Source organism: Columba livia, chromosome 5 (assembly GCF_036013475.1).
Source record: "Columba livia isolate bColLiv1 breed racing homer chromosome 5, bColLiv1.pat.W.v2, whole genome shotgun sequence".
Lineage (NCBI taxonomy): Eukaryota > Metazoa > Chordata > Aves > Columbiformes > Columbidae > Columba > Columba livia.
The window spans coordinates 25315288-25326210 of record NC_088606.1 but is presented as its reverse complement, the minus strand read 5'-3'; positions in this window follow the sequence as shown (position 1 = coordinate 25326210).

Sequence of the window (10923 nt, the reverse complement as noted above, 5' to 3'; positions counted from 1 at the left end):
AAGGGCAGAAGCCTTTCCCGTTCTAAAATGGAGGGACTGCACTTCTCAGGGGAAAAACCCTAAGGAGCCAGTGAGTCCTTCTTGATGCCATGGGCTAAAATTGGTTTCATGATTCCTATGTATTGGTGGCAGTGGAGAATCCAGTCTCACATGGGATGTATCTGCTGCAGCTTTCGGGGCAATTGATTGATGGCAATCAACTGGAATGAGCTAAGACATTTGTCTGCTCCACACACGCTTCATCCATGTCATGAAGGCAGTTTGTGGTTTTCCTCAGTTCCCGGAAAGTCCAGTCCAGCTTGTACAACAGCATTGGCTCATGCAGGCCCGACTGGCAGCCCGGTAACTCCAGAGCATGCAGATTGCTGAAGCGTCTCAAGGGATGGCATTCTGCTTCTCTCCTCTGCCCCTTGTTCCACTCTGAAACTCATCAAGGAGTTGTAGTTTGCCCCACTGGAAACTTGCACAATGGGATCTTTTGCTTGCCCCATCCTGGTTCTGCTTTGGGATCTCTCCTGTAACTCATGCACTGTTCTCACTTTGAGACCCTAATGACTTTTTCAGAGGAGCCTTCGGTAAAGTTGCTTGTGAGCAATTGCACCTTCTCCCTGACCGCCTGTCTTCCCCTCTCTGTGGGCAGTTAAAAGGCCTGCACGTTTCTTCTGTTTGCTTTCACAGCCTCAGCAGATCAGCTCTGGCACCTCTGTCCCTTATCCTCCTCCACTGCGCTCTGACGGGATTCCTCCCATGTCCATTCCTATACATGACCCTCTTCTCACCTGCAGGACTTCAGCACACTTCCAGGGCAGCTGCTCCACCCCGCTGTCCCTTCTCTTCCTGCCTTCTGCACAGAGTGGCTTCCCTTGGCTCTGTACTCTGCTGTCTGCCATGCAGGAGCAGAGCTCACCTGGCCCCTCTGTGAGAGTGCGTTTGCTGCATGTTCAGGATGAGAGTCCCAGGAGTGCTGGGAGGACACAGGGTGAGCATCTCAGGAACTGCAGCAGTGGTGCTGTGAGAAAGATACACACCAGTCCTCAAGCTCCCTGGCATTTAAGACATCCTCATTCTGCAGCCAGATGTACAGAGACTGATTTACTCAGGTCTTTTGGATCCCAAGTCTGCATTTTAAACAAGACACATAAGCTGTCAAAATCCTTGCAGCTCATATCTTTTGTGATTAAAGCTTCTGCTGGCTGTTATTGGAGTCCCACTTCTATTTAATTTTCTTGCTTCGGCTTCCCACTCTTCACCCACTAACTTCCCCTCTCTTCATTGCACCCCATTGCACCCCCATGAATTGAACTCATGGAGAACAAACTTCGGGCCCAGTAAATAGCCCAGCTCTCCTCCTTTTTCCGTTTTTCTCCTAAACTGTTTGTGCTCTTCTGCAGGGTGTTATCTCTTCAGCACTCACTGGCTTACCGAAATCAGTGTCACTTATGCCTATCACTCCTGTTCCTCCTGCTCAGCCTCATTCCTTTGCTAAAGGAGGCTTCTCTTTCTGCTGCAGTTTTATTCCTCCAGCTTATATCCATCTTGGTCTCCCCCAGGTCTAGCTACACTTTGTCTTCTGTGCCAGCCCGGGAGCTACACTCCAGAAGGGTCACCGTACTGGTGGCGGGACAATCCTTCAAGTCACACCAATATAATGTGTTCTGCTTGTGCTTATCTTATGCTTCTCTGGGTCTTAGCCTATAGTTGTCCAGCTCTATCTTCTTCATGTCAAGCTGTCAGAGCCAGCTTTACCATCCCCTGCTTGGATTTGAGCACTTGTCACATGGAAGTACAGCAGAATACATGAGTTTTGTCCCAGCAATTTCTCTGCTCTGGCTTGGCTACAACTGCTTGTAGCTCTAGGCACTAGGCACCAAAAGAACGCTCTGAATCTATGATTTTTATGGCTGTTCTTCAGTCAGGCTGTAGATAAATACACCCACAAGGCAGGAAGGCAACTTAGCCCTTCTGTGGCAGTGACAACAGCCAGCTAGTCTATGGGGTCACTGGTGGGGGCCCTCCCACAAGGGTGCCTTGTGCTTGGGAGGAGCAGGGAAGAGGTCTCAAATGGTGACACTGGCAAAACCAGTGCCCTGGGCAAGACCTCAGTCCTGCCTCATCTTCATTCCATCTTCCTGTGCCTCCATGAAGGATGTTCTTTCTCTCAGCTTCTAACCTGCAGGCATCTCCTGGTCCTCAGTTGTTTATGATACTGCAATTTGTTGCCTTGGAAATAAGTGCTGTTTTATCCCAAACAGAGCCTACGGTTTCACAGCGCAATCAAGCGAGAGAAGCAGATGGTTTCCCCCATCTCTTCTGTTGTATTATCCTTGTCCCCATTTGGATGACAGGAATCTGTGATTCAGCACAAGTATCTGTGGCCCGGCTGTATCTACCCATGTAAGCCATTTTTCTTCTGGAATATGACATGCCTTTGTGTCTAGCATCACCTTTTTGGCTTCCTGCAAATGGAATTTGACCAAAAGCCTAAAATAAACAATTTCTCACTGACTTAAATGGTGTCTATAAGTGGTCAGCAGAAAGAAGGTTCAACACCTGCAGCTGCTGCTTCCCAGGCCTTTGTAGTATCTCTCCTTAAGCTTTCAGCCCCCTGTAAGCTCATTTTATTGTTTTATATGTTGAACTTTGAACAATATGTGCCTTGTACTCTCTGCAGACACTGGTATTCTCCTTTCTGCAGCTCTCCTGGGCTGAAGCTCAGTTGCAGTTTGGCAGCAGCTGCACTAGGTAGGACTGGGGGAGCTGGGTGGGAGGTAGATCTTCATGCAAATGTCTTTTCCTGGATGCAGTTTTCAGAAGAGCTGTTGGTACAGGGGCACAGTGGGGTCAGGGCTCTAATATGCACTTGGGGAATCTAAGAGACATGGGGACTCAATAGGGCTGAGGAGCCTTTGGGATCTGAAACGGCTAGGAGAATCGGCACTTCCAAGCCGGGGATTAATTGCTTTGCAAACAGTTCTGCTTTCATTCCTCGGTGTTATTCTTTGTGATTCAATCTGATTTGTTTGAATTCTGTTCTGAGGCTTATGTTTTACCCAGCACTTTGCTACTTTGGTGCTGTCTTTCATTGCCAAGGGAAATGGGAATGAGTACATTTACACTGGAGATTAACAGAATATTTCTTCCTTTCATAGCAGTAGGATCCTTGAGCAGCTTTCTAGTGGGAACAGGGAGAACAGGGAGAGCAAAACCCCAATTGGTTTCAAGATTGAGCCTGATTAGTTTATGAAGGAAATTATATAAGTGATGCTGTCAGAGCTTGTGGCTGGATTTAGTGATAGTGTCTCTTCCACTTCTACCTTTCTGGGAGCCAGCTCTGTTTAACATTCGTTTGAAGAAAGGAAAATTCTCCTCAAGGTTCAAATGTTCTGAACTAAAATGCAAAATGGAGTGGAGGCGATGACTGAAAATTTTGGTTCTTGGTTATCCTTGTCTAGCAGCAGGCAGGCTGCAGGGCCGGGGCAAGTGAGGAGGTTGGCTTGTGGAAAGAAACAGAATTCCTGTAGTTCGGTGTGGAAATGTGGCCTGGGGAGGGTAAGGCAGAGCCCTAGGGAGGGCGATCATGAGCGATGGGGCAAGAAAGGAGGGACCAGTGCAGTATTGGGGTAAGGAGTGCAGGTCCATGAGATATGGGAGTAGGAGAAAGGGAGAGAGTTGCGTTTGCTTCACATACCGTATCTGGCTCCTTTGCTTATCACTGAATTTATCCTTTCTGCAATGAGTAACTTGACTAAGGCTCCTTGTGCTGCACCATTAATCTGTGGCTTTCCATTAACAGGCAGGTGCTTGTACCCGGGGGACCACCATGCTGACTGCCAGAGATTCCTGGCACCGGGTACTACGGAGTTAAGCAGCCAGGGCAGAGTGTGCAAACAAACATTGAGACCTGTACTAACAGCCCTGCTTTGTGTTAGTGGGAAGCACAGGCTCCAACTTCTTCCGTTTTCTCACCTGTCCAGACTGGTACAGAGAGAAAATGTTTCTTGGATTTGCAGAGAAAACCACACCTATTTACAGTGGATTCCCCAGGGCCCTCCTGTGGGGTATTAACCCTTCAGCCCTGGGCCCACAGTCTCCTTTTGACATGGAGAATTTCCCTGGGAAAATCAGCCCTTCTCCCTCTGGTGCAGGGATTTCTCCTGTTTGTGGCTCAGGTCAGTGGCCCATATACTCCCTAGAGCAAGTCACTGCTTTCTCTTTCCTCTCCATATGTACAGTTATCTCCATCCTTTGCATAACTCTGCACCGGGGCTCTTTCTGTGAGAAGCAGGCTGCCTGACCCAGCTTCTTCCTCCAGAAAGCAGAACTTGCTCTGCTGCATTTGGGTTGGACCTGTGATTGTGTCTCTGTGTTTGTCTCAGACCCCACCAAGTTTCCCTGAGATACCAGCTCATCCCTCCCCCTTGAAATATCCTTGCTCTCTTCTGACTTCTTCCTGGTCTCACTGTTTGCTTTCCCTCTTTTCCCTGGTTTCTGAGTTTTCTCGGAAGGAATCCCGTGCTCTGGCCTCCTCAGGCTGGAGTGTTGTGTTGTTGTTTTTCCTTTCGTCGCTATGGGCAGGGATTTTGAATACTGAGCCAAGGAGAGGGAGGGAAGAAGGGAGGCAGAGAAAGAAGGAGGGAGTACAAGGGGAGGGATGAAGAAAGTCAGGAAAGTGAGAAAGCAAAGTGTGCAGGAGAGAGGGGTAAGGAAGAGACAGTGAAGGAATGAAATGGGGAAGGAGGATAGAGGGCATTGTGAAGAGAAAGAGTTTTGGATAAATATGGAGAGATTTTTCATTGGCTCTTTTAATAATAACACTATTGCAGCAGACAGCAATATCCAGAGGAAGACAAGGAACCCTACCCCCTCCCCCACCATCTGCCTAGGACACAAGGCATGAGAGGTTATTCAAGGCAAATAGATCCTTCAGAAAATGAACACCCAAGCCTAGAGCAGCCAGTAGGAGCACAGGCTGCAGCAGGGAAAATGTCAGATGGGAATTTGGTGGGTAAGGAGAGAATGTGAAGCACAAAGACCCAGAAAAAAAAAAAATAGGATGTTCTTTCAGTCTATTGGAAGTAGGAAGCCTGGGAGAGGGCTCACAGATTTTCTGGGAACAGGGAAGAAAGTAGAGCAGCTAAGGAAGCTTAGGGCTACTGCGGAGAAGCTGTGTAATTCCTATACCAAAAAGAAAAACGTAACCACCCCTAATAGTGCAGCTCAGCTGCTACAAACAAGGCACCCTCAGGCAGTGAGAACTACTAAACACAAAGGCTGGTGTCTTAGAAAACGACAGTCCCCAGGACTGGGCACCCGCACCTGAGGAGCAGAATGCTAGAGACCAGCAGCTGCGTGCAGAAATAGAGGAGAGCAGAGAGAGCCAAGGAACTGCAGACATGGGTCTTATTTCGATCCCAGGAAAATTACTGGGATGCTCATTAAGGATCTGCAGGTCCTCTCTGCATACCCACCTGATCTGCCACATTGCAGCAAAAAATCTGTAGCTCACTTTCCTCTGCAAAGGAAAATCATGCTCCTGGAACTTCCAGAAGTTATGGAGCGTTTCCTGCTGTATGAAATAACAGCAGAAAGTGGATTTTCAAAAGGCTGGGAACAGTGTCTTTCACAGGAACTTCTCGATGATGCCAAGTGTCCACGAGGTGATTTGTGCTGGCACTGCTGAAATACTGCAAAGAAGTAGAAAATCAAAGGTCCTGAAGGTTCAGAGCATTTAATCTCTGGCAGCCATGCAAGGGTGGCCTTATAGTAGGATGGAAACTAACCCAGAGAACATTGTAATGTCACTGATTGAGTCTGGGATAGACCTTCAGCTGGAATCCTCTGTGTGCTTCTCACCACCCTTGCTGGGGAAAATAGGGAAGACACAGACAGATAAAGAAAGTTGCTGAAAGGATGAAGCCCCTTCCACGTGAGCAGGGGTTGCAAGGAACACAACGTGTCAGTTTACAGAGAAGATAAATGGGGAAGGAATATGAATTAGATAGGACTATAACTTTTTTTTAGGAAAGACTATATATTTCAAAGCCTAAGCCAATCCTAGGAAATAAGAAAGGAAAATAAGGAAATAAGAAAAATGAAATATGAAATAAGAAGGGAATTCCTCTTTGCAGAGGTTATTCCACAACTGTCCAACACAAAGATTATTCAACTTAAGGATCCAGCAGTGTCAGAGACAAGCTCTTGCACAGCGTTTGCACAGCCCCAGTGTCTAATCAGTCCCATTTTTATAAACAAGCAGCCTGGGGATCGATCAACCGATTGGCTTGTGTCCATTAGGGCGCTGTCTGACTGCTGTGGCAGTCTGAGCACTGCCACCAGCCCGGACCCAGCTGCTTTTCCCCAGTGACTTGATGGCAAGTTACCATCCTCTCACTCCTTCTGCTTCTGTGATTTGTATCTTTGCTCCCCAGACCAATTCTGCAAAATCACTTCAAGTAGCAGTTCTTTAAAGAAAACTCAGACTAGAAATGAGGTAGGGTGGCATGAAGGGAACAGCTAAATCAGTGCTTAGTGGGGACCATATGACGTGCAGCCAGAGGAAGCCGAAGGGCAGCTATGTCTTGACTTGCATCACTGCCATCCTCTCCTGCAGGCTGAAGCTCTTTCTTGCTGCAGATAGGTGCTGTACTTTGATTTACATGGGTTTGAATGTGTAAGTCCTAGGTTGCGTCCTTCAGTGGATGATTGTCAGTACTGACCATCAGGATTGCAGATAATCCTAATACTGAAGGCAAAGATCAGAAGAAAGCGAAGCAGGGTCTACATGATTTAGGTGGATGGGTGACATGAAAAGCACTGTTTCATGTAGCAAATGTTAGATGGCAAGTGTGGGAGCAAGGAGCTGGTACGAGGAATCCCAGTTAAGGAGAAACACAGCACAGCTCTGAGCCTCAGGGGGTGGAAGGGGAATCATCAGCCCTGACAGCCTGCATGGAGAGGCAGTGCGGGATGGAATTTTACATGTAGGAGGTCAATGTGGCTTTATGTCTGCCAGGCATGTCCCACATGCATGTTTTTGTGCTAGTCAGTCCTGATGAGGTTACAGAAAGGAGATGAACTGGAGTGGCTCACAACCTGATTAGACCTAGAATATTAATTAATATCAAGAACTGTGCTTGGACATGCAACAGAGATATTTAGGTCTAGTGTATTATTATATTTCTTGGTCAAGAATGTCCGGGAAAATTACTGTGAGTTCATCTCTACTGATGGTGGCATCAGGAGGGTGCTGAAGGCAAGCAAAGGGCTGTCATTGCTGAGGTCTTAAACATGCTTTCAGTGCGCTCGGAGGACATGGCAGATTAAATGTTGGGGACTCTCAGGAGCCTTGTCAGCTCTCTGTCTCTCATCGCTGTGTGATGGATGGGCTGTAACATCAAGAGTAATGCTGAGAAACCTGGCAAGGTAGACCAGTACTGACTCAGCCTCCCCTGCCCACCTTCAGCGGACACGGGCCTGCCCCAGGCAGCATCTACTGCTGCTATGAGAGGGCCACCAGGCAACCCAGAAGGGAGGGGTGAGAAGGACAAGGATGGCTGCAGTGCTGTCACATGGCATCCTGGCCTGCGCCTGCATCTGGCCGACAAGCCACACAATTCACCCACATGGGGAAGGCAGAGAAATGAGTGCTGGCGAGCAAAAAGCAAAGACTTTTTCCCAAGGACTGAGAAAAACTCCTTTGCAGTCAAACTTCTGTGCTGGAGCAGCTCTGTTTTGCTCTAGAGTTTGCTCTGCTCCTGATAACTTTCTGGCCCTGTGTTGTGTTGCAGGGGCTCTGTTTCCACATCCATGAGCCTTCAACTTCCACACACTTTATTTTGGACAAAAATATGCAAATCACCCCTTTTGTCTGAAGAGAAAGCCATCTTCAAGTGGCGAGGTACCAACAGTTTTTTATATTCTGTGCAGTGGAACTATTGCTTATTTCTCAGCCACTCCTGTCTCCATTGTAGATGCTGCCTTTCCCACTTTGTTAATTTGTCTCTGTCTACACATGTTTCCACAGCAGTGGCAAGACTGACCGGCCCTGGAAGGGCCAGCCGTGTTTACCCAACCACTCCACATCCTTCAGCGAGCAGCCTGTTGTTGGTGACTTTTCTGTTAACTTTCACCCACTGAAGCCACAAATTCTCAATGAATTCTTATGCCTTTTCTAGCCCAAATGAAACTATCTGAAAAGTAAACATGTTTGGTGTTTACATGAGGCAAAACCCAGCTTGGGAAAAGAACAGTTCAAGCACAGGCGGCTGCAAGAATGAGGAAAATTCCCCTGTGAGACAAGAGTTCCCAACTCAAGAAAGAATGATGCAAGTTTGTCCCTTTAAGCATGTGCGTAAGCACTGTCCCAAACAAGGATACTTCCCTGGAATTAGCTCTTCAACGGTTAAGTTAAACAAGTCCCAGATAGGACTAACTTGGATTATCATAATAAGGGAGGGTCAGCTGCCCCAGGACCTGCAAAGTGGAGCAGGGAAGGAAAGACGTGGTAGGTTGGAGGGAGAGATTCGGCTATACTCTCTCCTCCTTTCGTCCCGACCTTAGCACAGTGTTAGGTACACAGCTTTGAAATCAGCGCACTGCAAACATGCTGCGAGTGCCAGCCATGCACAGACTGGTAGGTGTGGGGTCCCTGCTCCTCTCCCATGGGGCTGGCTGGTGGGGGGAAGAGCACCCATGAAGAGGTCAATACTGGAGGCTGGGGCTGTAGATGTCTATGTTGCAATAACATGTCCCAGCTCTGCCCACTAGAGAAAGGGAAATGAAAAAGGGAAAAATAGTGGAAGACAGAGCAGGAAGAGCCCTCTTCCAGTATTCAGCAGAGAAGGGGAAATGGCACTTTCCCACCTTCCCTATGGCATGGAAGGACTGCGGGAGGAACCACTGTGCTCGACTGGACCTTGCTCAGCTAGGTCATCAGCCTCTTCTGAAATCCTCTTGGTTTTCCCTCTCCCTTGCCTCTGGAGGCAACAGATGTGATGGAGCTGCCATGCCCTGAGGGCAACTTGTGTGAATTGCTAGAGAGACATGTTGTTTGTCAACCACATTGAGATCCCTGCAGCTTAAGGCACTAGAAAAGTCTGTCCTATCTGATATAGAAAGGTGAAGGGAATGCTTATGGGAAAAACTTATCTCAGCTCGTGCTTTTCCCTTCCCCCCAAGAGGAGGTGCCAAGATTAAAGAAATACTGGGCTTGTGCGCAAAGGTATATAGAAAGTATTTTGCCTGTCTGAAAATAACAAGATAAAAGAACAACAGCATGAGCAGAGTGGGAATGAGGATATGTGTGCAATGTCCTATCAAGCCAGGCTGTTACCTACTTCTGTATGGGACAACTTGGGCAGAGTATATCCTATATTGGACACAATGTTTCTGGTCCCCTGTTCCTGATCACTCTCACAGCTCCCCAGCTGAATTATCTTTGTTGCTGAGGCGCACATGAAGAGGACAAAGCTGGAAGTGCTGGCAGTGAGACCTTGTGGATGATGAACACCATGAATTGTCAGGGGTGAAAATAAATGAAATTGGTGAATGCTGAAAAGAAACAATGACTGAAAACCCAAGGAGAAGGAAAACAAGGTAGGGTGGACGGTGTCCCTCTGTGCAGCTGGGTGGGTTGGAAGGATAGGGCAAAGAGATGGCAGCATAACTCAGCTCCATGACAGACTCTTCTTGTGTGCAATGACCTGCCCACAGGGCCCAGGGACACAAAAGCGGTCTCAGAAGAATTTGCTGGCAGTGAGTCTTCTTTGGGTGACATGTCTCGTGTCTTTCCCCATTTACTTTGGGCATAGGCTCAGGCAGAGGGAGCTGGGCAGTACCTGTCAGCCCAGCGGTTTTCTTAACCGCCCTAGTATCTTTTTTTGTTTGTTTTTCCAAAGAATAAAGGAGCGTTTCTCTCCCAAAATGCTTGAGGAGCAACAGCCCTGCATCAGCCAGTACCTGTGGCAGGTCCAGTGTGGCCCTGCGGCTGTGCAGAGCTTTGCTTCCCAGATCAGTTTGACAAATACAGGTGGGAAGAGGCCGCAGGAAAGAGGAAGCACGCAATTCAAATCCATGCAAATAAGTTATCAGGAAGGCCCCAGTTCACCACTTGCTCCCCGTTCTCCACCTGACATGATGCTGCCTGTGCTTTGGGCAATGTCCCTCCTGGGACATTGCAGTAATGTGAAGGGAAGGAGACCAAAGCAATTGGGCAGAGGAACCTTGAGCCCCTCTGCTTCCTCCTGGCTCTTCTCCATCCACGTCAAAGGGCTAGTGTAGCTGGGACTGACAGCCTTTGACCTACGTATGGGGAGAGACATCATCATGTGAGGTGTGAGCAGGCCAGGCTGAGGTGGGATGAGAAGTAGCTCGCTTCCCATGGGGTGGGGGGATTGCCCTACAGCCCTCCCTGCCCCTGTGGCTTTGCTGCCCTGGGTGAGGTGGAATTGGTGCTGGGGAGCCCTGGCGACTCTCTCTGGTCCTTTGTCTCCTTGTTCCCAGGCGCAGGACTGAAGACCGGGGGCTCCGCACAGAGTCCGCCGCTGCGGACTGGCCCAGGCAGGGCTACTGCGGCACCGGGCCGGGTTGCCGGGGTTGCCCGCCACCGGGTCTTGTCGTGCGCGGGGGGCGCGGAGCGGAGAGGTGGGGGGGCGGGGTGGCGCAAATAGGAGCGCGGATGGAGCCTGCGCCCGGTCGAGGGGGGTGCGAGGTGCCGGTGCGCTGTGGTGCAGAGGGATCGGGGGGTGCCGGGGCTGCCGGCTGCGAGGGCGCAGGGGTGTCAAGGGGTGGCTGGTGCGGCGTCCCGGGGTGCAGGTTGCAGGGATGCTGGGCTGTGGAGTGCGAGATGCCGGTGCGCGGGATGTCGGGGTGCCGGTGCCCGGTTGGTCCCACCCCTGCGCGGCACTCCCCGCCCCGCAGCCCCGC